Raw genomic sequence first — 26,264 nt, 5'->3', positions numbered from 1 at the left:
AAGAAGAAGAAGGAAGCTTATATAAATATGAGACATGAAGGCTCGGTAAGGACATTTGAGAGTTACAACTTAGCCAGGAAGGAACTAAAGAGAGAGCTAAGAAGAACCAGGAGCGGACTTGAGAAGTCTTTGGCAGGTAGGATCAAAGAAAACCCTAAAGCTTTCTATAGGTATGTCAGGAATAAAATAATGACTGTTGTAATATTAGGGTCAGTCAAGGACAGTAGTGGGAACTTGTGCGTGGAGACCAAGGAGATAGAAGATGTGCTAAATGAATACTTTTTGTCAGCATTTACACTGGATAATGTCATTGAGGAGAATACTAAGATACAGGATATGAGACTAGATGGGATAGTGATTCGTAAGGAAGGAGTGTTAACAATTCTGGAAAGCGTGAAAATAGATAAGTCCCTGGGCCAGATGGGATTTATCCTAGATTCTCTGGGAAGCTAGGGAGGAGATTGCAGAATCTTTAGCTTTGATCTTTATGTCGTCATTGTCTACAGGAATAGCGCCAGAAGACTGGAGGATAGCAATTGTTCCATTGTTCAAGAAGAGGAGTAGAGACAACCCTGGTAATTATAGACCAGTGAGCCTTACTTCGCTTGTGGGTAAAGTGTTGGAAAGAATGATAAGAGATAGGATTTAAAATCATCTAGAAAGGAATAATTTGATTACGGATAGTCAACATGGTTTTGTAAAGGAGAGGTCATGCCTCACAAACCATATTGAGTTCTTTGAGATGGTGACCAACAGGTGGATGAGGGTAAAGTGATTGATGTGGTGTATATGGATTTCAGTAAGATGTTTGATAAGGTTCCCCACCGTAGGTGATCAGAAAATATGGAGGCGTGGGATTGAGGGTGATTTAATGGTTTGGATCAGAAATTGGCTAGCTGAAAGAAGACAGAGGGTTGTGGTTGATGGGAAATGTTCATTCTGGAGTTTAGTTACAAGTGGTGTATTGCAAGGATCTGTTTTAGGGGTCACTGCTGTTTGTCAGTTTTATAAATGATCTGGATGAGGGTGTAGAGGATGAGTTGGCAAATTTGCGGATTGCACTAATGTTGGTGGAGTTGCGGACAGTGCGGAAGGATGTTGTAAGTGACAGATGGACATAGATAAGGTGCAAAGCTGGGCTGAGAGGTGACAAATAGAGTTTAATGCGAAAATGTGTGAAGTGATTCATTTTGGAGAGGGAAACAGGAATGCAGAGTATTGGACTAATGGTAAGATTCTTGGTAGTGTGCAGAGAGATCTCAGTGCCCATGTACATAGATCCCTGAAAGTTGCCACCCAGGTTGATATGATTGTTAAGAAGACGTACAGTGTGTTAACTTTTATTGCTGGAGGGATTGAGTTTTGGAACTATGAGGTCATGCTGCAGCTGTACAAAACTCTGGTGCGGCTCTACTTGGAGTTTTGCATACAGTTCTTTTCATCGCATTATAGGAAGCATGTGGAAGCATTGGAAAGGGTACAGAGGAGACTTACCAAGACATTTCCTGGTATGGAGGGAAGGTCTTATAAGGGACATGGATAGCATAAATAGACAAGGTATTTTCCCTGTGGTGGGGCAATTCAGAACTAGAGAGCATAGGTTTAGGATGAGAGGAGAACTATTTAAAAGGGAGCTAAAGGGCAACCTTTTCATGCAGAGGGTGATGCGTGCATGGAATGAGCTGCCAGAAGAAGTGGTGGTGGCTGGTACAATTACAGCATTCAAAAGGCAAATGGATGGGTATATGAATAGGAAGGGTTTGGAGGGATATGGGCCAATGGGACTAGATTAGGTTGGGATATCTGGTTGGCATGGACAAGTTGCACCAAAGAGTCTATTTCCATGCTGTATATCTCTATCACTCCATGACTCTATTTGAATCCAGAGCTATGCTGAGATTACACTTACTTTTTGCACATTAAAGAATTTGAACTAGGGAGCCATTAGTTTAAAGGGACTCAACAGCTTTCCCTCAAATTCACCTAAAACTGTTTACATTAACATGCTTTGAGAGTAGTAAGATTGTGCTTCTGATAATTCAGAGATTGAACTAATGCTCTTTAGACGTGAGTTCAAAACCAGCTATGCTATCCAAGGGTAATTAAATTCAATGAATTAAAAATCTGGAATACAATTATCAATATATGTCACATGTCAATTTCTTTTATTCATTTATAGAATGTGGGTGTCACTGTCAAAGCCAGCATTTATGGCCCATCTCTAACTGCTCAAAGGACAGTTTAGAATTAACCGCATTGCTATGGATTTGGAGTCATATATATGCCAGACTTCCTTTCATGAAGGAAATTAATGAGCCAGATGGGATTTTACAACAATCAACAGTGGTTGCATGACATAATTAGTCTAGTTTTCAATTGCTGAATTTTTGAGATATTTTCTCATAAGCCTGTTTACTGATGTTATTATTCACTACCTGGAGTATGAGGGACTTGAACCCTTGTCTCCAGGATCAGAACCTTCAATCTTCTTCCTGACCTCTCCGCCCCCACCCCACTCTGGCCTATCACCCTCACCTTGACCTCCTTCCACCTATCGCATCTCCATCGCCCCTCCCCCAGGTCCCTCCTCCCGACCTTTTATCTTAGCCTGCTGGACACACTTTCCTCATTCCTGAAGAAGGGCTTATGCCCGAAACGTTGAATCTCCTGTTCCTTGGATGCTGCCTGACCTGCTGCGCTTTTCCAGCAACACATTTTCAGCTCCAGGATCAGACCTTGACTGGGAGGTGCTGTTTGGAAGTTGTACCTCTGATTCCAAAACACTCCTACTGCACCTCATCATCTGTCATGGTGTGATTCAAACCATTACACTTGTGTTCTGGCTCACTTGTCCAGTGACATGACCAATACACCACTGCTTCCACCTTAATTCTGGTCTTGTACTTTGTATCTTCTCCAATACCTCTGTATCCTTTTGAAATGAAAGAGACTGAACTGAATTGTTGTCCAACAATCGTACCACACAAGCTAATTGTATCTTTCTGCTTTTCAATACCAATCTCTCTGGAAAGGAACAATGCTTGTTTTTTTTTAAATTAAATGTACATTGCAACTTTTTGAGATTTGTGTAACACTGCCTCGAGATCTTTCTGCTCTTCTCTCCAATTAATACTCTTTTATTCAAATGGTATGTGATGTCTCTATTCATTCCACCACTTACTCACTTACCTAAGTTGAAATTCACTTGCCAATTAGATATCCATCCTGCAAGGTTATTGTATTTTTCCTCATTCTTCTTAGGAGTCCACAGTGGCTCAGTGGTTAGCACTGCTGTCTCATTGCTAGGGACCCAGGTTTGATTCCAGTCTTGGGTGACTGTCTGTGTGGAGTTTGCACATTCTCCCTGTGTCAATGTGGGTTTCCTCAGAGTAGTCCAGTTTCCTCCCACAGTTCAAAGATATGCATGCTAGGTGGATTTGCCATGCTAAATTGCCCATAGTGTCCAGGGAAGTGCATGATAGGGAGATTTAGCCATGGAAAATGCAAGGTTACAGTGATAAGGTGGGGGATGGTAGCCCTTGGTGTAATGTGCTTCAGAAGGTTGGTATGGATTTGATGGGCTGAATAACCTGTTTCCACATTGTAGTGATTCTATGATTAACTGTACCCTACAATTGGGGGTTCTGTTTGGAATCTACACCTCTGATTCCAAAATTATTGGTGCAAACAGTGAGCATTAATGCTCCCAGCACAGGCTAACAATGTTTGTGAGGGTGTGTAGCTGCCTTTAATACTTATGCTGTGTTTCTGTCTGGAGGTTAGCTTGCTGTCCATTTTGCTACCCATCCCTGAGTCCATTTGCACTGACATTAATTATTATCTATGAGTTGACATTGGACCAGAGACTTTCTCATAATCACAGCTGTAAGTCAGGGACAGTAACCACTTGCTCCTCCTTACAAGAGGGCATGGTAGTGTGGCAGTCATACTATAAGACTAATATTTCAGGTACCTGGGTTAGTAAACTTCTTAATTTCTTCCTCCAATTTTTTTCATCTACTTCTTCTGTTTGCTTCTCCAATTTTACTAGGAGCCAGAACACTGCTGGCTGATCAGTCTTCTCTATCTCCTCGCGTCAGTCACCCATTCCTCATCTAATCCCACTGTATTTAAGTTTCTTGTCTCTGCAACATTTCCATCTGTTCAGCACTTTCCATTTGTCTTTCTTCCTGGTGGCCCCATCTCTGTCACTTGCCTCACCAGATGTCCCCTCTCACGAGAACAAATGACCACATCTCTTGATCTCTTCTTAGGTACCATCTCCAGCATAATCTTAACCTTTCCTCACCTTGGATATACTGGTTTCTGATATGGCCCCCTCTCATTATTACATCCATCTCAGTGTCCAACAGCTTACTTGTGTCCAGTCATTCTTCCTCTCTTTTTGAATGTGCCCAGTTTACTGAATGATGTAACAAGAAATCCCACCATTTTGAATTCAGATTAAAACAAAATCTAGAAATGAGACAGAAGTGAATTTCAGAGTATGTGTGTTAGTGACTTTGATTTTGGAGGAGGAATCTTTTCAAACAAAGTGTTGCAAATCCTTGCAAATCTTTGCCTCAGAGGAGTGTGGATATTTAGTTGTTGAATATAGAACGCAGCTAATGGACATTCAAATATTGGGATTTTGCAGAAGTTGTGGTTGAGAGAGATCAGTCATAGTCTTGGTGAATGGCGGAGCTGTCTCAAAGCATCAAATGGCTTATTCATATTTCTATGTCTGATGTTCCTCCGTTCCAAACAGCTTCTATCAGCTAAAATTGGTTGGGAACCTTTTGGATTGTATTAAAAACCCCACTGGTTGACTAATGCTCTTTAAGGAAGGAAATCTAATGTCTGGCCCACTGAGCTCCACGTCAGTGTGGTTGACTGTTAAACATCCTCTGAATTAGCCTAACATGCCACTCAGTTACATCAACATAGGATTTCAGTCTTTAATTTGTGGTTTATGTCAGAGGGAGTTAAAGTGATCAGTTTGATATTTTGCCGATCTTACGTCAACACATATATTTTTGGCAAGTTAAAAAATGATGTCATAAGTTTATCTCATGTAGGTAAAAGAATCATTTAGAATCTGTACAGTGTGGAAAGAAGCCATTCAACCCATTGAGTCCGCACCCACCCTCCATAGACCATCCCACCCAGACCCATGTCCTATTCTATCCCTATAACCCTGGATTTCCCATGACTAAATCTCCCTATACTGCACTTCCCCATAGACTACAGAGCAATTTGGTATAGCCAATCCATTTAATCTGCAGATTTTTGGACAGTGCAAAGAAACTGGAGCCAACCAGAGGAAACCAACATAGACATGGGGAAGGTGTAAACTCCACATAGGCAGTTATCTGAGGCTGGAATTGGCCCAGGTCCCTGGCCCAGTGAGGTAGCAGTGCTAACCACTGAGTGTCTGTATTGCCAATCAATTGGTTACCTAGACAGTAATACCACAGCAGCCTAATCCAGAGCAACATATCAAATGTCAACCAGCTGAGACTGGGGTATTTCAAGTTTATTTCAATTAGTCCTTGAAGAATATATTGAATGTTTGGTGTTAATCATGTCATTATATGAGTTTGTGAATAAGGTTAATGGTAAGCTAGCACTTTACTTTTTTTTTATTTTGGAGGTCAACTGGAAATAGAAATGAGGAGAGCAATAAAATGGGCCATTGGTTTGATTTGATTTATTATTGTCACGTGTACCTAGGTACAGTGAATAGTTTTGTTTTGTGTGCAGTACAGACAGATCATACCATACAAAGTGCATTAGAATAATAGAACAGAGCGAGGAATACAATGTTACAGCTGCAGAGAAAGTGCGCAGCGAGCAAGATAAATTTAAGGTCCCTTCAGAAATCCAGTTAGCACAAGAAAGAAGCTTTTCTTGAATCTGTTGGTACGTGTGTTTAAGTTTCTTTTTATCTTCTGCCTGTTGGAGGAGTTTGGAAGAGATTACAATGGGAGTAGGAGGGGTCTTTGATGATTTTGGCTGCTTTCCCAAGGCTGCAAGAGGTGTGGGTGGAGTCAATGGATGGAACGGCACGGTGGCACAGTGGTTAGCACTGCTGCCTCACAGCGCCTGAGACCCGGGTTCAATTCCCGACTCAGGCGACTGACTGTGTGGAGTTTGCACGTTCTCCCCGTGTCTGCGTGGGTTTCCTCCGGGTGCTCCGGTTTCCTCCCACAGTCCAAAGATGTGTGGGTCAGGTGAATTGGCCATGCTAAATTGCCCGTCGTGTTAGGTAAGGGGTAAATGTAGGGGTATGGGTGGGCTGCGCTTCGGCGGGTCGGTGTGGACTTGTTGGGCCGAAGGGCCTGTTTCCACACTGTAAGTAATCTAATCTAATCAAAAAAGGTTGGCTTATGTAATGGACTGGGCTGTGCTCACAATTCTCTTCATCTCTTATGGTCCTGAGCAGAGCAATTGCCATAGCAAACCAGACAGAATGCTTTCTATAAAAATTGCGAATGTGCTGAATTTCCTTAGACACTTGAGGAACTAGAGGAACTGCCTTGCTGTTCTATTTTAGCCATTTGTGTGATGTTGGCAACCACTGACTGATTGCTAAATCAGTTGATTGAGTAACAGTCAAGGCAGTGCATCTGTAACTTCAGCGTATTCTTTTGATCTGCAGCTCGAGATAACCAAATGGTAATTGGGAGGAGAATGGAATTTTATTCTGGAATATTCCCAATCTTCTTCTTGATGTTCCATTCAAATGCATGTTTAAAAAACAAAACTTGCTGCTAAATTGGAGTCACAAATGTGCTGGGTGCAATTAAAAAGAACGTATTGCTAAGTAACGTGCGATGCTATTAAAAGCCTTTGACACATAAATCATTTCCTTTTTCATAGACATTGCATTTTTAAGGCTGAATTTTATTTACTCTGATGAGCTCCATGGAGGGATTATCTCTGTCAGCCCCAGTAAGATTTCTTGCGCTATTCTATGAAACTTGCCTCATTACTAATGTGTCACACTGCCCTCCTCACACTACCCTCCCTCTCCCTGGAGAAATCATCCTGGGGTACCAGGCATTGGCACCATTTTTAAAGCTCAGCTGTGCACAAGGTCAAGTGATTAGATTAGATTAGATTACTTACAGTGTGGAAACAGGCCCTTCGGCCCAACAAGTCCACACCGACCCGCCGAAGCGCAACCCACCCATACCCCTACATTTACCCCTTACCTAACACTACGGGCAATTTAGGATGGCCAATTCACCTGACCCGCACATCTTTGGACTGTGGGAGGAAACCGGAGCACCCGGAGGAAACCCACGCAGACACGGGGAGAACGTGCAAACTCCACACAGTCTGTCGCCTGAGTCGGGAATTGAACCCGGGTCTCAGGCGCTGTGAGGCAGCAGTGCTAACCACTGTGCCACCGTGCCGCCCACTACGCCCGTGCTGCAACTATGAATATAATGCCAGAGGAACCAAGCAGAAACATCCCTCAGGATACATAGGTGGCCCAGTCGGTACCTCATTGCAAATGTAACTGTATATTCATAAATGTAATGTCATTTAAGAACCAAGTTACAGAGGTTCTGTCTTTAGCATCTTAGAATCCTACCTCCGGGACTGGATCATAGGATCCCTACAGTGTGGAATTGGGCCATTTGGCTCATCAAGTCCACACCAACCCTCCGAACAGCATCCCACCCATTCCCAGACCCCTACCCTATAATATGGCATTTCCCAGGATTAACCCATGTAGCCTACACATTCCTAGACAATTTAACATGCTTACTTCACATAACCTGCATATCTTTGGACTGTGGGAGAGAACCACAGCATCCAGAGGAAATCCATGCAGGCATAGAGGAAATGTGCAAACTCTACGTAGACATTCGCCCGAGGGTAGAATCGAACCCTCGGAGCTGTGAGGCCCAGTTAGCCTAGCATTTTCTTATTGTTCAATGTGGGCACATCACATGCTGGAAAGCCTTCAAACAGTTTTAAATTTTTCATTTTTATTCTGCACAGCAAAAAGGAAATCAACCAAAACTGGCACTTGCTTCTGGGAAATTATAGGAACTGCTTGCTTTTCACGCAGCGACAGATTTGCAGAGAATGAGAGATCACTACATCCAGCTCACATCGAGTAAAAAATGAGGTGTGCAGATGCTGGAGATCACAGCTGAAAATGTGTTGCTGGTCAAAGCACAGCAGGCCAGGCAGCATCTCAGGAATAGGGAATTCGACGTTTCGAGCTCATTCCTGATGAAGGGCTTATGCTCGAAACGTCGAATTCCCTATTCCTGAGATGCTGCCTGGCCTGCTGTGCTTTGACCAGCAACACATATCCAGTTCACATCCACTGGAATTAAATGTTAGGCATGTCTTGTGTGGCTTGTTGTACTATTTATTTTAACTCATGCAGTGCTTGAGATCTGATTTATTTAAAGCAAGCTATTCTAAAACTCAATCTGATGCAGTGAAGTCTGACTGCAGTGTAACACAGTTGCATTCACTTGGTATTACAGGAAACTTGAAAGGGTTCAGAAAAGATTTACAAGGATGTTGCCAGTGTTGGAGGGTTTGAGCTATAGGGAAAGGCTGAATGATTGGGGCTGTTTTCCCTGGAGCGTCGGAGGCTGAGGGATGATCTTGTAGAGGTTTACAAAATCATGAGGGGCATGGATAGGATGAATAGACAAGATCTTTTTCCTGGGGTGGGTGAGTCCAGAACAAGAGGGCACATGTTTAGGGTGAGAGGGGAAAAATTTAAAAGGACTGAAGGGGTAAGTGTTTCATGCAGAGGATGGTGCATGTATGGAATGAGCTGCCAGAGGAAGTGGTGGAGGCTAGTACAATTACAACATTTAAGAGGCATCTGGATGGTAATATGAATAGGAAGGGTTTAGAGGGATATGGGCCAGGTGCTGGCAAATGGGACTAGATTAGGTTAGGTTATCTGGTGAACATGGATGAGTTGGACAGTAGGATGTGTTTCTGTGTTGAACGTCACAATGACTATGACAGTAAGATATTGTAATGCTGTATGATGACTGATATTTTGTCCCCCAACCCTCCCCATATCACCCACATCATTGCATACATATACAGATTCATACAGTTCAAGGTTAGTTCAGTCCTCTTTTGCAGACTGAGATCTTGGATTGTTTTTGTGAATTGTGGCCCACAGGTGATAATTTAAAGTCTCTTATCATTATCTCTGCTGCACAGAGATGGATAACGTCAAGCACAATGTCCAAGGGCATAGTCAAGATTACTTACAGTCAATATTTCTTTCCTACGCAGTTGGACATTACATGCATTTCATATGCAGGGTCTTATGATTTTAGTTAACTTCCACTTGTACTGTGTAAGTGCCTGATTAATGCAGTTGGCTCTTGGAGGGCTTCATATTACCCACAGGTAGAGTCCATGTGTTCAGGCAGATAAAAAAAAGCACTTACTTTGGTCACTGTCTGTGTGGGCATGGCCTTTTTCGCATAATTATGGAAGGTAATGCAGGTGAGTCGCAGGCTCAGCATGGTGTCAGGGCCCCTCACTAATCCCCATGTTCTTTTCTTTGCACTCCCTGCTGAGCCCATCAGGATGAGCTTCCACACATTCCCACACACCTCTTTGAATTAAGACTTCATCTTGCCACATATACCCCTGAGCCTCATCCCCATGGCATGGTGATGCCAAACATCATGCAGAACTGTTCGCTCATCAAAGCTGAAAATGTGTTGCTGGAAAAGCGCAGCAGGTTCGGCAGCATCCAAGGAACAGGAAATTTGGCGTTTCGGGCATAAGCCCTTCTTCAGGAAGTTCCTGTTCCTTGGATGCTGCCTGACCTGCTGTGCTTTTCCAGCAACACATTTTCAGCTCTGATCTCCAGCATCTGCAGTCCTCACTTTCTCCTCAATGGATGGGAGGCTGGCTTGCGTGATGGACTGGGCTGTTTTCATGACTCTCTGTACTTTCATGTGTTCTTGGGAAGAGCATGGTGATGCCAAACATCATGCAGAAGTGTTCGCTCATTAAAGCCAAGGTGGCTTTTACCACTGATTTCACTGAATTGGCTGAAAACTGGCTTGGATCCTCTGAAGGAGGCCGAGGTAGATCATCCATTTGGCACATTTGGTTGAAGATTGCTAAGAATGTTTCAGCCTTATCTTTTGTGCTGTTGTGTTGGGCACTTCAAGTCTTATGTTTTGTGTTGATGTGTTGGGCTCTTCCATTATTGAGGCTGGGGATATTTGTGGAGCCTCCACCTCCAGTGAATTATCTAATTGTCCGCTACCATTCATGACTGGATGCGATAGGACTGCAGAGCTTACATCTGATCCATTAGTTATGGAATCACTTGGCCCTTTCTGCTTGTGCTGTTTTGTAGCCTCTCCAAGTTGAAACCCCATTTTTAGGTATGCCTGGTGCTGCCCCTGGCATGCCCTCCTGTATTCTTCATTCTGCGAAGAGGGAGGGAGATAGTCCAAAGGCGAAATACTTGGAATGAATGTACTGGTCAAACTGGGGATGTCCATCCTGAAGTGTACAAGATGAGTTGAACCAGTATGCCTCATTCACCAGTTTCACTGTTTTATCCTTCTGGGAATGGAGAGGATGTTCTTATGAGCTTCAGTTCCTGAAATTAGGACTCTGAGGGAAGCTCAAGTTTGGACTTGCTGTGAGACAGATTGGTGATTGCCTGGACTTAGCCTGATGTTTAGCTATTTCAAATGCACCATCCAATGACAGAAGGCTGACAGTCTCCCTATACTTTGATTAGAGTGGTGCTGGAAAAGCACAGCAGGTCAGGCAGCATCTGAGGAGCAGGAAAATCAACGTTTTGGGCAAAACCCTTCATCAGGAATAGAGGCAGGGAGCCTCAGGGGTGGAGAGATAAATGGGAGGGGGGTGGGGCTGTGGAGAAGGTAGCAAGTAGTGCAATAGGTAGATGGGGGTGGGGATGAAGGTGATAGGTCAGAGAGGAGGGTGGAGTGGATAGGAGGGAAGAAAGATTGGTAGGTAGGACAGGTCATGAGGATGGAGCTGAGCTGAGCTGAAAGTTTGGAACTGGGATGAGGTGGGGGAAGGGGAAATGCCCTGGGGTTGAAGTGTTCTGAGGCGGAAGATGAGGTGTTCTTCCTCCAGGCGTTGGGTGGTGAGGGAGTGGTGGTGAAGGAGGCCCAGGACCTGCATGTCGGCATGGTGGCACTGTGGTTAGCACTGCTGCCTCACAGCACCAGAGACCCGGGGTCAATTCCTGCCTCAGGTGACTGACTGTGTGGAGTTTGCATATTCTCCCTGTGTCTGCGTGGATTTCCTCCGGGTGCTCCGGTTTCCTCCCACAGTCCAAAAATGTGCAGGTTAGGTGAATTGGCCATACTAAATTGCCTGTAGTGTTAGGTGCAGGAGTAAATGTGAGGGAATGGGTCTGGGTGGGTTGCACTTTGGCGGGTCGATGTGGACTTGTTGGGCCGAAGGGCCTGTTTCCACACTGTAAGTAATCTAATCTAATGTCCTTGGCAGAGTGGGAGGGGGAGTTGAAATGTTGGACCACGGGGCGGTGTCGTTGATTTGTGCGGGTGTCCCGGAGATGTTCCCTGAAGTGTTCTGCTAGGAGGTGTCCAGTCTCTTCAATGTAGAGGAGACCGCATCGGGAGCAACAGATACAATAAATGACATTGGTGGATGTGCAGGTGAAACTTTGGTGAATGTGGAAGGCTCCTTTGGGGCCTTGGATGGAGGTGAGTGGGGGGTGTGGGCGCAGGTTTTGCAATTTCTGCAATGGCATGGGAAGGTACCAGGATGGGAGGGTGGGGTGTAGGGAGGCATGGACCTGACCAGGTAGCCACAGAGGGAACAGTGTTCGTGGAAGGGGGAAAGGGGTGGAGAGGGAAATATATCCCTGGTGGTGGTGTCTGTTTGGAGGTGGCGAAAATGTCGGCGAATGATTTGGTTTATGCGAAGGTTGGTAGGATGGAAAGTGAGCACCAGGGGCGTTCTGTCTTTATTACGGTTGGAGGGGTGGAGTTTGAGGGCGGAGGTGCGGGATGTGGACAAGATGCGTTGGAGGGCATCTTTAACCACGTGGGAAGGGTAATTGCGGTCTTTAAAGAAGGAGGTCATCTGGTGTGTTCTGTGGTGGAACTAGTCCTCCTGGGAGCAGATATGGCGGAGGCGGAGGAATTGGGAATATGGGATGGCATTTTTGCAGGAGGTAGGGTGGGAAGAGGTGTAATCCAGGTAGCTGTGGGAGTCGGTGGGTTTGTAAAAAAATTCACTGTCAAGTCGGTCATCATTAATGGAGATGGAGAGGTCCAGGAAGGGGAGGGAGGTGTCAAAGTTGGGGGTCCAGGTGAATTTAAGGTCGGGGTGGAATGCGTTGGTGAAGTTGATGAACTGCTCAATCTCCTCGCGGGAGCACGAGGTGGCGCCGATGCAGTCATCAATGTAGCGGAGGAAGTGGTGGGGAATGGTGCTGGTGTAACTATGGAAGATGGACTGTTCTACGTAGCCAACGAAGAGATAGGCATAGCCGGGGCCTATACGGGTGCCCATGCCAACCCTTTCATCTGTCAAACAGTCCATCAGGTGTTTGCTTTCAACCTGAGGTCAGTTATTTCATTGTTGACTCATATCCTGCCGCAGTGACAAAATCTGTTGATTTTCTTGTTCTTAAGTTCCTTCCTCCCCATGCACTCACTTCAATATGGAGACGGGCAGCTTGAGAGATGCTTGGAGGGTCCTTGCTAATATCATTTCAGATATCTATTTCTGTTCTCTACTTGGGTGTTCAAAGCACTTGATGATATATGTCCATTTGTATATCCTTCAATCTGTTCCATGTTCTATGTGCTATTTGTATACAGTTTTGGTTGCTGCATTATAGGAAGGATGTGGAAGCATTGGAAAGTGTGCAAGGGAGATTTACCAGGATGGTGCCAGGTATGGAGGGAAGGTCTTATGAGGAAAGGCTGAGGGAGTTGAGGCTGCTTTTGTTCGAGTGAAGAACGTTGAGAGGCGACTTAAACGAGATTTTCAAGATGATCAGAAGAAAGGTGGACAGTGAGAGCCTTTTTCCTTGGATGGTGATGGCTAGTAAGAGGGGACATAGCTTTAAGTTGAGAGGTGATAGATGTCGGACAGATGCCAGAGGAAGGTCCTTTAGTCAAAGAGTAGTAGGGGCATGGAACGGACTGCCTGCAACAGTAGTAAACTTGCCAACTTTAATGGCATTTAGATGGTTATTGGATAGGTGTATGGATGATAAAGGAATAGTGTAGGTTAGGTAGGCTTCAGATTGGTTTCACTGGTCAGCGCAATATTGAGGGCTGAAGGGCCTGTACTGTGCTGTTATGTTCTATGTTCTATGTTCTGAAGCATTGGCAAATGGGAAGTGATGGCAGCATCCTGTTGGATATGACTCTTACTTTGAACTGCTTGCTGGCTGAATGACAAATACCACAAGGCGTGTGTTGTGGCACTCAGGGTAATACCACATGTGATCTTGCACACATAGAAACAAATGAATTAGGAACGGGTGAAAGTCAGTCTAGTCTGCTTTGCCATTTATTAGAATCATGTCATAAGACCATAGGATGGAGGCAGAGGTTAGGCCATTCAGCCCATTGAGTCTGCTCCACCATTCAAACATGGTTGATAAGTTTCTCATCCCTACTCTCCCACCTTCTCCCAGTAATCCATGATTCCCTTGATATTAAAAACCTATCTATCTTAGTCTTAAACTCACTCAATGACCTGGCCTCCGTAGTCTTCTGTGGCAGTGAATTCTATACATGTTCTGGCTGTTGTGGCCTCAAATCCATATTCGAGTCCACTCCTAATATTTGACTTTCTTTTAAACCAAGAATCTATTATATCCTTAGTAATATTCAAAGACCTGGCCCCCATTACTCTCTGGCAGAGTTCCAAAGATGCAACCCTGAGAAAACATTTTTCTTCCTCTTAAATAAGAGACTAAATAAGTAGCTAGCCTTCTATTGACCACCACCCTCAATGCTAGATTGAAGTGAGTTTACATGGCTTCAGATTGGTTTCACAGGTCAGCACAACATTGAGGGCTGAAAGACCTGTACTATGCTGTAATGTTCTGTGTTTTATGTTCCATTGTGTTACCAACTTAACAGTTAAAGACAGCCCTTTGATACCCAAATCTATTGGACCACTACGAATTAAGCAAGAGATACAAATTCTCTTGAAGTTGATTCAGTCGGTGGCCCAGTCTTTTTATTACACGGCTATCTTAGTGGGATGAGTTTTGCTAATTCCTGGATTTGCCACAGTCTGTGGTCAGAGGTTAAAAATCAACTATTTTAGGCAAATATTTGTCCTTAATAAAAACCATTTGTCATCCAAAAAGTTCTGAGATGTTAAAAATTCAGATAGAAATTGAATATCAATATTCGATAATATACCATGATTGTAACTATTATCAGTTGTCAGGCTAAGCCTGAGTATTGTCCAGCTGTATATGAACACAAGCTACTTTAATATCTGAGGATTTGCAAATGGTACTGAAATTTGTGCAAACATTCCACAGCTTTATGATGGAAGATAGGTCATTCAAGCTGGAGGTCGTCGGATTAATGGGCGGCACAGTGGCACAGTGGTTAGCACTGCTGACTCACAGCGCCAGGGACCTGGATTCAATTCCCGCCTCAGGCGACTGACTGTGTGGAGTTTGCACGTTCTCTCCGTGTCTGTGTGGGTTTCCTCCGGGTGCTCCGGTTTCCTCCCACAGTCCAAAGATGTGTGGGTCAGGTGAATTGGCCATGCTAAATTGCCCGTAGTGTTAGGTAAGGGGTATATGTAGGGGTATGGGTGGGTTGCGCTTCAGCGGGTCGGTGTGGACTAGTTGGGCCGATGGGCCTGTTTCCACACTGTAAATAATCTAATCTAATTTAGGACATTGCCTGGTGGAACTCCTGCAGCAATATCCTTGCACAAAAAAAAAGACCTTCCTTTGTGCCAAATATATTTCCAATCTGTTGAGAGTTTTACTCCTATTCTGGTTAGCTTCAGTTTCGTTGAGGCCACATTTGGTCAAAAGCAGTTTTGATGTCAAAGCTAGTTACTCTTACCTCACTTCTGGAGTTTACCTCATGCTTTTGGTCCATGTTAAGGCCTGGTTTGTAAGGGAATTGGGAGTGAAGTAAGACAGGGAAAGAAGGGGAAAGAACAACAGAGAAAGTCTATGTGTCAAAGGCAGAAGACATTATACAACAAATGGGATGATAGTGAAAGGTGGAAAGAAATGAAAAGAGATGGATAGATTTAGACTTAGACTTAGACTTAGACTTACAGTGTGGAAACAGGCCCTTCGGCCCAACAAGTCCACACCGACCCGCCGAAGCGCAACCCACCCATACCCCTACATTTTACCGCTTACCTAACACTACGGGCAATTTAGCTTGGCCAATTCACCTGACCCACACATCTTTGTGACTGTGGGAGGAAACCGGAGCACCCGGAGGAAACCCACGCAGACACGGGGAGAACGTGCAAACTCCACACAGTCAGTCGCCTGAGTCGGGAATTGAACCCGGGTCTACTGGCGCTGTGAGGCAGCAGTGCTAACCACTGTGCCACCGTGCCGCCCACGATGTGTCTGAAAAAGAAGTAAATGGGAATAACCAAATTATTACCAACAACTACAGTTGAGAGAAAGGAAGGACAATGGTCATGAACTGCAGTTATTTACTTCTGACTTCCAATCAGGAGGATGTAGCCTGCCCCTGTATACCTAGCCCAATAAACACAACTTGCAGATTCTGAGGATTGTACTTTTAGGCTTTTCCACCATCTCAAAAACCCATCAAACTGGAGTGGAAGTGGAATGGAATCTTGCGTGATTGCCTAGAAAGGCATATGATGGTGCTTTTGGGAATGCTGAGGCATAATTCCTCAGACTTACATTGAGTTTGTTGGAACAGTGTAGTGGAATCATAGAGTCACAGAGTCATAGAGATGGACAGCATGGAAACAGACCCGTCGATCCAACTCATCCATACCGACCAGATATTCCAACCCAATTTAGTCCCACCTGCCAGCACCCGGCCCACATTTCTCCAAACTCTTCCTATTCATATACCCATCCAAATGCCTTTTAAATGTTGCAATTGTACTAGCCTCTACCACTTCCTCTGGCAGTTCATTCCATACATGCACCACCCTCTGCGTGAAAAAGTTGCCCCTTAGGTCTCTTTTATATCTTTCCCCTTTCACCCTAAACCTATGCCATCTAGTTCTGGACTCTACCACCCCAGGGAAAAGACTGTCTATATATAAACCTCTATAAGGTCACCCCTCAGCCTCTGACACTCCAGGGAAAACAGCCCCAGCCTGTCCAGCCTCTCCCTATAGCTCAAATCTTCCAACCCTGGCAACGTCCTTATAAATCTTTTCTGAACTCTTTCAAGCTTCATAACACCTTTCCGATAGGAAGGAGACCAGAATTGCATGCAATATTCCAACAGTGGCCTAACCAATGTCCTGCACAGCTGCAACATGATCTCCTAACTCCTGTACTCAATGTTCTGACAAATAAAGGAAAGCATACCAAATGCTTCTTCACTATCCTATCTACCTGTGACTCTGCTTTCAAGGAGCTATGAACCTGCAATTCAAGGTCTCTTTGTTCAGCAGTACTCCCTAGGACCTTACCATTAAGTGTATAAGTCCTGCTAAGATTTGCTTTCCCAAAATGCAGCACCTCGCGTTTATCTGAATTAAACTCCATCTGCCACTTCTCAGCCCATTGGCCCATTTGATCAAGATCCTGTTGTAACCTGAGGTAACTTCTTTGCTGTCCACTACACCTCCAATTTTGGTGTCATCTACAAAGTTACGAATATGCCTCTTATGCTCATATCCAAATCATTTATGTAAATGACAAAAAGTAGAGGACCCAGCACCGATCCTTGTGGCACTCCACTAGTCACTTGCCTCCAGTCTGAAAAGCAACCCTCCACCACCATCCTCTATCTTCGACCTTTGACCCATTTCCATATCCAATTGGCTAGTTCTCCCTGTTTTCCATGCTATCCTTGCTAACCAGTCTCCACGGGGAACCTTGTCGAATGCCTTGCTGAAGTCCATATAGATTACATCTACCACTCTGCCCTCATCAATCATCCTTGTTACTTCTTCAAAAAAACTCAATCAATTTTGTGAGACATGATTTCCCATGCACAAAGCCATGTTGACTATCCCTAATCAGTCCATGCCTTTCCAAATACATGTACATCGTGTCCTCAAGATTCCCTCCAACAGCTTGCCCATCACTGACATCAGGCTCACTGGTCTGTAGTTCCCTGGCTTGTACTTATCACCCTTCTTAAACATTGGCACCACATTAGCCAACCTCCAGTCTTCTGGCACCTCACCTGTGGCTATCGATGATACAAATATCTCAGCAAAAGGCCCAGCAATAACTTCCTTAGCTTCCCACAGAGTTCTAGTGTACACCTGATCAGGTCTCGGGGATTTATCCACCATTACGCGTCTCAAGACATCCAGCACTTCCTTCTGTGTAATATGGACATTTTTCACAATGTAGAGAAAGATCAGAGTGGAAGCAGAGTATGTTGATCATAAAATATAGAAATACCTCTTGCCCACTGTCTTCACTGAAGTAGCAGATCAAGATATTTTATCAACGGAGATTCATTAATGTTGCATTATATCATTTAAAGGAATTAGATTGACGTCTTGTACTGCTGTCACTGGTGCAGAACTATCGGATTTTTAATATTCAAAAACAAAAGATTTTTATTCAATTGACATTATCTCTATCTTTTAAAATCCCTTCGCAACTCTAGAAGCAATTCTTTAAAATTAAGTAGTGGAATACCTCCAATTAACAAATGTTTAACAATTATAAACAAAGAAAAGCACTGAGAACACGTGCAATGCATTGTTCCCATGCTGGGTTGGACTTTCCCAGTCTCAGGATATAAACAAAACAGCTGTGTTTACACAAGGCATCTTACTCAGAATCAATAATGCAGGAATCTTCAGCCCGAAGAAGTCAGATCTGGGATAATCCTAACTGATACATTCCCACATTTAGTCTCATAAACAGTGAACCGGCTAAAAGTGGCAACTGTGAATTGACTAACCACACACTCTTTAAACACTTTTATTTTATTTGATTGGGGATATGAGCCAGCATTGATTTCCCATCCCCATATACCATTGAAATGTTGGTGATGAATTTTGCTGCCTTCAGTCAATTTGGTGTGAAACATGCACAATTCTGTTTGGAAGGGATTTTCAGAATTTTAGGGTGTATGTTTGGTAGGTGCTATTAAAGGAATCTTGGTGAGTGGAGCATGGTGTGTTGCTATTAAAGCTAGAATTTATTGCTTATAATATTCTTGGTCTTTTGAGCTGCCAAAAAATATTAAGAGTCTGCTGAAGCAAGGAAAACATTACCTTTACTTAAGAAGCATCTTACTGTGTTTTCATTTGACAGGAAGTTGAAAAGTGAGCAAGATCATGTGACGTCACATTGTAGACTGCGTCTCATCAACATACCACACAGTCAGATTTGACCCCTTATCCTGTGACGTTTTCGCTACAAGTCCCTGATCATCATATTTCATTCCTATCCCTAATTGCTGTCAGGTGGGTGTTTTGAGCTGCTGTCTTGCACTATCTTGAAATTATTGAGCTCTTGTGTTTGTCATTTCTCATGTAACACGAATATTATTGTCAGGTAACTGCAATGTGGAGAAACTAGAGAAGCAAGGATTGTAGCTGGGAAAGGTTGTGTGGGGATAGTTCATAGAAAATTTAAATTGCAACGAGTAAATGGAAATAAACTGTTTGGATTGTGTGGAGGGCCAGTAAACAAAACAAAGATGTAGAATAATCAACAAAAAGCCAAAAGGAAGATATGGATTTTTTTCTCATGCGGTGAGTTACTATGGTCTGAAAGTCTGTCACTAAAATAAATGGTGGAAGCAAATTCCACAGTACTTCTCACAAAGACATTAGTTAAATACTTGAAAAGGAAATATTTGCAATGTCCCAGTGAAAAAGCCAGGGAGTGGGACAAATTGAATAGTTATTTTCCAGGAACAATGAGGTACAATGGCTTCCTTCTGTACTATCTGACTCTATAATTCCTTTTCATCCCAGTCGAACTGTACTTGAACATTATCTTGCATTAAAAATTTATCATGGCATTCATAGCCATTAAAAGCTTCTAAGTACTGCACAGCCAATATCACGGTTGTAGCGCAAGATGTACATAAAAAGCACTGTATTGTAAAAGGCAAACAGTACCTGAAAAGGTTAACTGACATTGTAAGGTGAGCTCCATCCATTAAGATGTAAAGGATTGTTCCTAGGGAGAGCTAACCAGTATATCATGCTTCTTCCTCAGTGTCTTCTAATTGAGATATTGCATCCCTTGGCATAGTTGGGGCTTAAACCTGAGTACGGAGATACCACTGCACCACAAGAGCTCCAACCAATGTGTCTTAACTGGCTATGCATCTTGTCCTGAGCTTATTACCAATGTTGTGTGTGTGTGTGTGTGTGTGTGTGTGTGTTTAATTAGCTGGAATGTGAACTGCCTCTTGGGGTAAGCATGATGTTTGTCAAGAGAACATCATGTATCTTAGAACTAACAAGCTTATGCAGGGCATTGCTGATGCCATACTTGGAATATTTTGTGCAATTTTGGTTTCTTATCTGAGGAAGGATGATGAGAGAAGTCTCATAGAAACCTATAAGATTCTATAAGGGCCAGATAGGTTAGATGTAGGAAGCATGTTCCTGATTGTGGAGGATTCCAGAACCAAGGTCACAGTTTAAGGATAAGGGCAAAGTTTTTAGGAGAAACTTTTTCACCCTGAGAAAGGTGAGCCTGCAAAATTCACTACCACAGAAAGTGGTTGAGGCTAAAACATTGTGTTGTCAAGGAGGGGGTAAGTATGGCTCTTGTGGCTAAGAAGATATGTGGGTGAGGGCGGTATTAGGGTATTGAACGTGATGATCAGCCATGGTCATACTGAACTGCAGAGTAGGCTCGAGGGGTCGAATGGCCGACTTCAGCTCCTCTCTTCTATTTTTCTATTATGTAATATTTAGTAAACCTATCTCCTGTCCATTAAGATGACCTATTATGAACATCCTTCTGCACATAGATCAGACTAATGCCGCCACAAAAGACTTGTAGAAGTAGACCACTGTATCCCATATTATAAGAGGGTGACAGCATTAAACATCTTGTCTGATAATGCAGCTGCAATTTTACAGATCTCTTAATTAGAGTGGAAAGGAAGAAATGTCATATTGGACTCGAAGTGTTCACCCTGTTTCTCAGTCTTTTGATGCTGCCAGACCCGCTGAGTTTCTCCAGCACTTCCTGTCTATATTTCAGATCTCAAGGATTCAAGGTTCTTTGGATTTTTGTGCTCCAGTCTTGAGTGGGACTCAACTAATGAATATTCAGTATTCCAGCAAAAAACAATAGCTTTGAGGTTCGGCGACTATAACATTATACATAAAACTGGGTCAGCTAATAAAATAGTTGTTGCATAGATATGGTGTTTATTTGAAACTATCAAAGATTACACTGGGGCTCGGTGTTTATGAAGGAAAGGGTGGAGGAGGCCCCACGAAGTGTAGGAAATGATTGATAACACATATCAGCGCTTGCATTATCAAACTGAAATCTAAAACCAATCTCGTCCTTTTCATCTTTATAATTCTTTTGTTTTCTTTCATCTATTTTAGAAGAAAATTTGTCTGCTTACATGAATAGTGCTCAAAGGATTTAGGTTGCTGTTAAGCTCACTGATGGAGTGTCAGCTGACTTGGCAAATGAGGGAAGATAAGAGCCAACACACTATTAACAATATTTTGCATTTAGATTAGATTCCCTACAGTGTGGAAACAGGCCCTTCGACCGAACAAATCTACACCGAGCCTCGGAAAAGTAACCCAAACAAACTCATTTCCCTACATTTATCCCTGACTAATGCACCTAACACTATGGGCAATTTAGCACGGCCAATTTACCCAGCCTGCACATCTTTGGACTGTAGGAGGAAACCTAAGCAGACAGAGGGAGAATGTGCAAACTCCACACAGACAGTTGCCTGAGTTTGGAATCGAATCCAGGTCCTTGACACTGTAAGGCAGCAGTGCTAACCACTGAGCCACCATGTCACCGATAAATGGCTGTGAACCATTGAAACTCTGGGTCCCTGAAGGCCTGAGGTGTTTATCCATGGAACCCCTATGGAAGCAGGCAATTCATCAAGCTTACACTGACCATCTCATCCCTGTAACCCTGCATTTCCCATGGCCAATCCACCTAACCAAACATCTCTGTGACTATGGAAGAAAACCCACAGAGACACAGGAAAAACATGCAAACTCCACACAGACAGTTGCCCGAGGCTGGAATTGAACCTGGATCCATGAGGGAGCAGTGCTAACCACTGAGTCATCATAACGCACACAGTTATAGAGCACTTTTAATGTAGTAAAATGTTCCGTGGAGTGTTATCAAAACAAAATTTGGCTCTGAGGTACAGAAGGAAATGCGAGAGACTTCAAGTTTGGTCAAAACCATAGGTGGTAAGGAATATCCGAAAGGAGCAGAGGAAGGCTGTGAGGTTTAGGGAAGGATCTGTAATGCTCAAGCCAGTGATGAAGTGATTAAAACATGGGGTGTGAAAAAGGCCAGAACGAGAGAGAGACAGATACCTTGGATCATTGGAGAGTAAGAGAAGATTACAGCAAGAGGAAGGGATGAGGCCATGGATTTGTAAACACAAGTGAGAATTTTTGTAGGTCAGCGAGCATAAAGGCGACAAATGAGTGGGACTCAATTTGAGTTCGGATTCGGACAGCAGATATTTGGATGAGCTCAAATTTCCAGAGGGATTCAGATTAAAAGTTGAGCAGGAGAGCCTTAGAGTAATCAAATGTGGAGCTATGTCCATTGATCATTGAATATTGCAGGACTGGTTGAGAGAGCAATAAATAAAGCATATCGTATCTTTTGCTTTATCAATAAGAGTGTAGAGAAGAACAGAAAGGAGGTGATACTGAACTTATACCAGACACGTCTTAGACCTCAGCTGGAGTATTGTGTACAGTCATGGGTGCCACGTTATCGGAAGAATACAATTGCATTGGACAGAGTGCAGAAGTGAATGGTTGAGGTATGAAAAACTTTAGTTATGAGGACAGATGGAAGAAGTTAGGAGTATTCTCCTTGGAGAGAGGAAGTCTGAGAAGAGATCTAATTGAAGGTTTCAAAATTGTGAGCAAAGTGGATATAGCACTCAAGGTGAAGCTTGTTCAAGAAATGAGAATGAAAGGGCATAGATTTAAAACCTGTGCAAGCAAAGCAAAAGTCAGATGAGAAAAAACATTTTTCACACAGTAAGTAGTTAGAGTATGGAATACAGTGTCTGGAAATGTGGAGGCAGGTTCAACTGAGGCATTTGAGAAGATATAGGAGTAATTTTAGAAATAACAGTGTGCAGGGATATGGGGAAAAGACTGGAAATTGGCATTAGGTGATAGAGCTAGACTAGATGATAGAGTTGGTGCAGGCATGATGGGTTGAATGGCCTCATTTTGTACTGTGATAATTCAGTGATTCTGTGAATTCTGAGTTAAGAAAAGCATCGACGGGCATTTCAGCAGCAGTTTAACTGAGGCAAGGGCAGAGATGGGTGATGTTACAGAGTTGGAAGTAGGTGATCTTCAGTGAATAGGGTCAGCCAACTTCCAAGATTAACTTTCACTCCTTGATATTAAAGATTAATTCCAAGCAATCTCCAAGCATTTCATAGAAATTCTCTATGAATATTGTTACCTGTAGGTGATCAAAGTACTGGGGAGGGATAAAGGAGATTAATACAGTGTGCGCCAAGAGGCAGCAACTGAAGAATGAAGTCTGCTCAGTTCCCAGTCATGCAGCTGCATGCTGTAAGTGTGAGATTGGCAACAGGATGGTGCTGTGCTGCAACGTATTCACTCCCTTGACTCCTGACAACCATGACAAGCTTTCTGGCTGTGTATCTATGCTAAACAGCAAGTCAGGACAGAAGTACTGTTCACCTTTTAGGTCTGACTGAGGGCAAACATAAAGCAAGGCATAGATGCTGTAAGCATCCAAGTGGGTGCAAAGTGGGTGTGCCCCAAGACAGTGGGTGAGCATCCCTGCGATGCAATGTGGTCCAGTCCGGGAAATGGGAACCTGCCCTCCCCCTCTGTAAGTGTCCTGGCAGCAGTATTGCAATGAGAGATGTTCATCCATCCCTCGCCTCTGACCTATTTTAGTAGTTGCTGTATGTATATATGTCTAGTTAAATTCACTTACTGGTCAATGGTAATCCCATGGATGTTGATCATGGAGTGTTCAGAGATGGGAATGCCATTGAATGTCCAGGCTGAGACAGTAAATTAAGTGATTCTGATCTGTTGTCACTGTAGGAAACATTGCAGCCAAGTTAAACAGGAGGAGCAACAGACACTTAACAGTTAACTTGCTAACCAATATTAGTTGGGAAAGCAGAAACATCTGTTGCTCTTTGAATAGTGACATGATAATTTTCACTTCCCCCTGAGAGCACAGGCAGGGTCTCTGTATAATGCCTCATCTGTAAGGCGGTTGAGGTGCACCACTGCCCACAAACCCCATCATTCTAATCGCAACAAGGACAGAACCCCCCTGTTCCTCACCTTCCACCCTCCGAATACACCACATCGTCCTCCTCCACTTTCCCCACCTATTAAACAGACCTCACGACTAGGAATATATTTCCCTCCCCACCCCTATCTGCATTTCAGAGAGACCTTTCCCTCTAAGACTCCCTTGTCAGATCCATGCCCCCTCCCCACCCTCCAACAGCCCCCACCCCACTCCCAGCACCTTCCCTTGCCAACACAAAAATTGCAAAACCTACACCCACACCTCCATTTTCACCTCCGTCCAAGGCCCCAAAGAATCCTTCCACATCTGACAGTGATTTGCCTGTGCTTCCACATACGTCATCTATGTATTTGTTGCACCTGCTATGGATTGTTTTAGAGAACATCTATGGGACACCCCACCAACTAACCCCACTGACCCATGGTCGAACACTTTAACTCCTCTTCCCACTCCACAAAGGACATGCAGGTCCTGGGTGTCGTCCATCACCAATTCCTAACCACCCAACACCTGGAGACAGAACATCCCATCTTCCACCTTGGGACCCTCCAACCACATGGGATCAATGTGGATTTCACCAGTTTCCTCAATTCCCCTCCTCCCACCTTATCCCAATCTCAAGCCTCCAACTCAGCAGCACTCTCTTGACCTGTCCATCTTTCTTCCCATCTATCTGCTCCACCCTCCTCTCTGACCTATCTCCTTCTCCCCCACCTTCATCTACCTATAGCATTCTCAGCTACCTTCCACCCAGCTCCACCCACTTCCCATATATTTCTCAGCACCCCCCTGGCCCACCAGCCTCATTCTTGATGAAGGGTTTATACCCAAAGCATCAATTCTCCTGTTCGTCGGATGCTGCCGGATTTTCCAGTTCCTCGGATTCTGCCTTACCTGCTATTCTTTTCCAGCACCACACTGTCAAGGGCACAACATTATTTGAATTCAAAAAGGATTTGGATGTAGCATGTAGGGACAAAGAGAATCAAAGAATATGGGGAAAATGTAGGAATTGGCAATTGAATCGAATAATCAGCCAATCAACCAAATATGTTCTACTGACATCAAAGTGATTTCACAAGAGTGTGCCTTACATAATGGTACAGACTTATTCTTCCCAATTGCAGAAGTGAGACTTGCAGGGTTTTTTTCATCAAACAGCAAGATGTCAGAGAGTACTGAGCATTTGTGTTGGCCGAAAATGCGTAATCGGAACAAGTGAAAAAGAAAACCTGTCTGTAAACCCAAGTTTCAGCACTGAGAAATGGAACTGAATGGATAATCCAGAGAAAATTATAGAATCAAAACAACACAGAAAGAGGCCACCTGAGTCCATAGAGTCCATACTGGCTCTTTGTGGAGCAGTTCTATTCCCCTGCTCTCATCTTGCAGACCTGTAGATTTATTTCCCTCAAGTGTCCATCCAATTTTATTTTAAAATCATTGGTTTTCTTCCCTTCCACTAACGTCATCGACAGTGAGTTCCAAATCATTGGCACATGTTCTGTTAAAAACATTCTTCCCCACATCCCTTGCCCAAAACCTAAGATCTGTGTCTCTTAGTCCTTGTACCATCAGTCAATAGGAACAGCATTTCTTCATCTATCTAGTCTAAATCTTATACACCTCTGTCAAATATAATCTTATACACCTCTATCAATTATAATCTTATACACTTCTGTCAAATATAATTTTATACATCTATATCAAATATAATCTTATATTCCCCTATCAAATATAATCTCATACAACTCTATCAAATCTCCCTTAAATCTGTTTTCCTTCAGAAAGAACAAACCCAGTTATTTCAACCTAATCTTTTCACTAAAATCCCCCATTGTTGGAAACATTCTGGTTAACCTCAACTGCACGTCAAAGACTCACACATCTTTCCTACAATTTGGTCTCCCGAAACTGCTCTCGTTAAAATTTTGTCAGTCTTGGTCGTAGAGTTCACAATGGAATTCAAGAAAAGAAAATGATAGGAGTTATACGAATGTGTCTTCAGTGGGCTTGGATGTCAAATCTATTGGGTTATAACTGGGGGTGTAAAGTTCTTATGGTGAGGCAGAAAAGACAAGGTCTTTTCCCTGCGGTGGGGGAGTCTAGAACTAGAGGGCATAGTTTAGGGTGAGAGGGGAAAGATATAAAAGGGACCTGAGGGGCAACTTTTTCACACAAGGGTGGTGCGTGTATTGAATGAGCTGCCAGAGAAAATGGTGGAGGCTGCATTTAATTGCAGCATTTAAAAGGCATTTAGGTAGTTATATGAATAGGAAGAATTTAGTGGTATATGGACCAAATGCTGGCAAATGAGACTAGATTAATTTAGGATACCTGGTTGGCATGGACAAGTTGGACCAAAGGGTCTGCTTCTGTGCTGTACATCTCTATGACTGTATGACTCTATGATATCTAGTTAATGCTGCATTGGCTAACAAAAAAATACAGAATTACTTGAATGATTGAATGTACTACTTAGCTTCATTTAACACAGGGACCAACAAGAATACAAAATGCTTAGAGATATAGAAGGCAATTCAGCTCAACTTAATTTATTTAT

The 26,264-nt window shown here is 43.4% G+C and overlaps 1 protein-coding gene across 2 annotated transcripts in view; it reads left to right on the top strand.

Moving 5' to 3' along the window:
• Nucleotides 1-26,264, top strand: part of LOC132816873 (P2Y purinoceptor 8-like) — a 62,656-nt gene that overhangs the window by 9,292 nt on the left and 27,100 nt on the right. For both annotated transcript variants that reach the window (XM_060826864.1, XM_060826865.1), the window contains exon 2: nucleotides 18,488-18,639. The gene's annotated coding sequence lies outside the window, so the exon portion shown is untranslated. The remainder of the gene's footprint in view (nucleotides 1-18,487; nucleotides 18,640-26,264) is intronic.

The sequence above is a fragment of the Hemiscyllium ocellatum genome, chromosome 6 (assembly GCF_020745735.1).
Source record: "Hemiscyllium ocellatum isolate sHemOce1 chromosome 6, sHemOce1.pat.X.cur, whole genome shotgun sequence".
Lineage (NCBI taxonomy): Eukaryota > Metazoa > Chordata > Chondrichthyes > Orectolobiformes > Hemiscylliidae > Hemiscyllium > Hemiscyllium ocellatum.
This window is presented reverse-complemented; position numbering and strand designations above follow the sequence as displayed.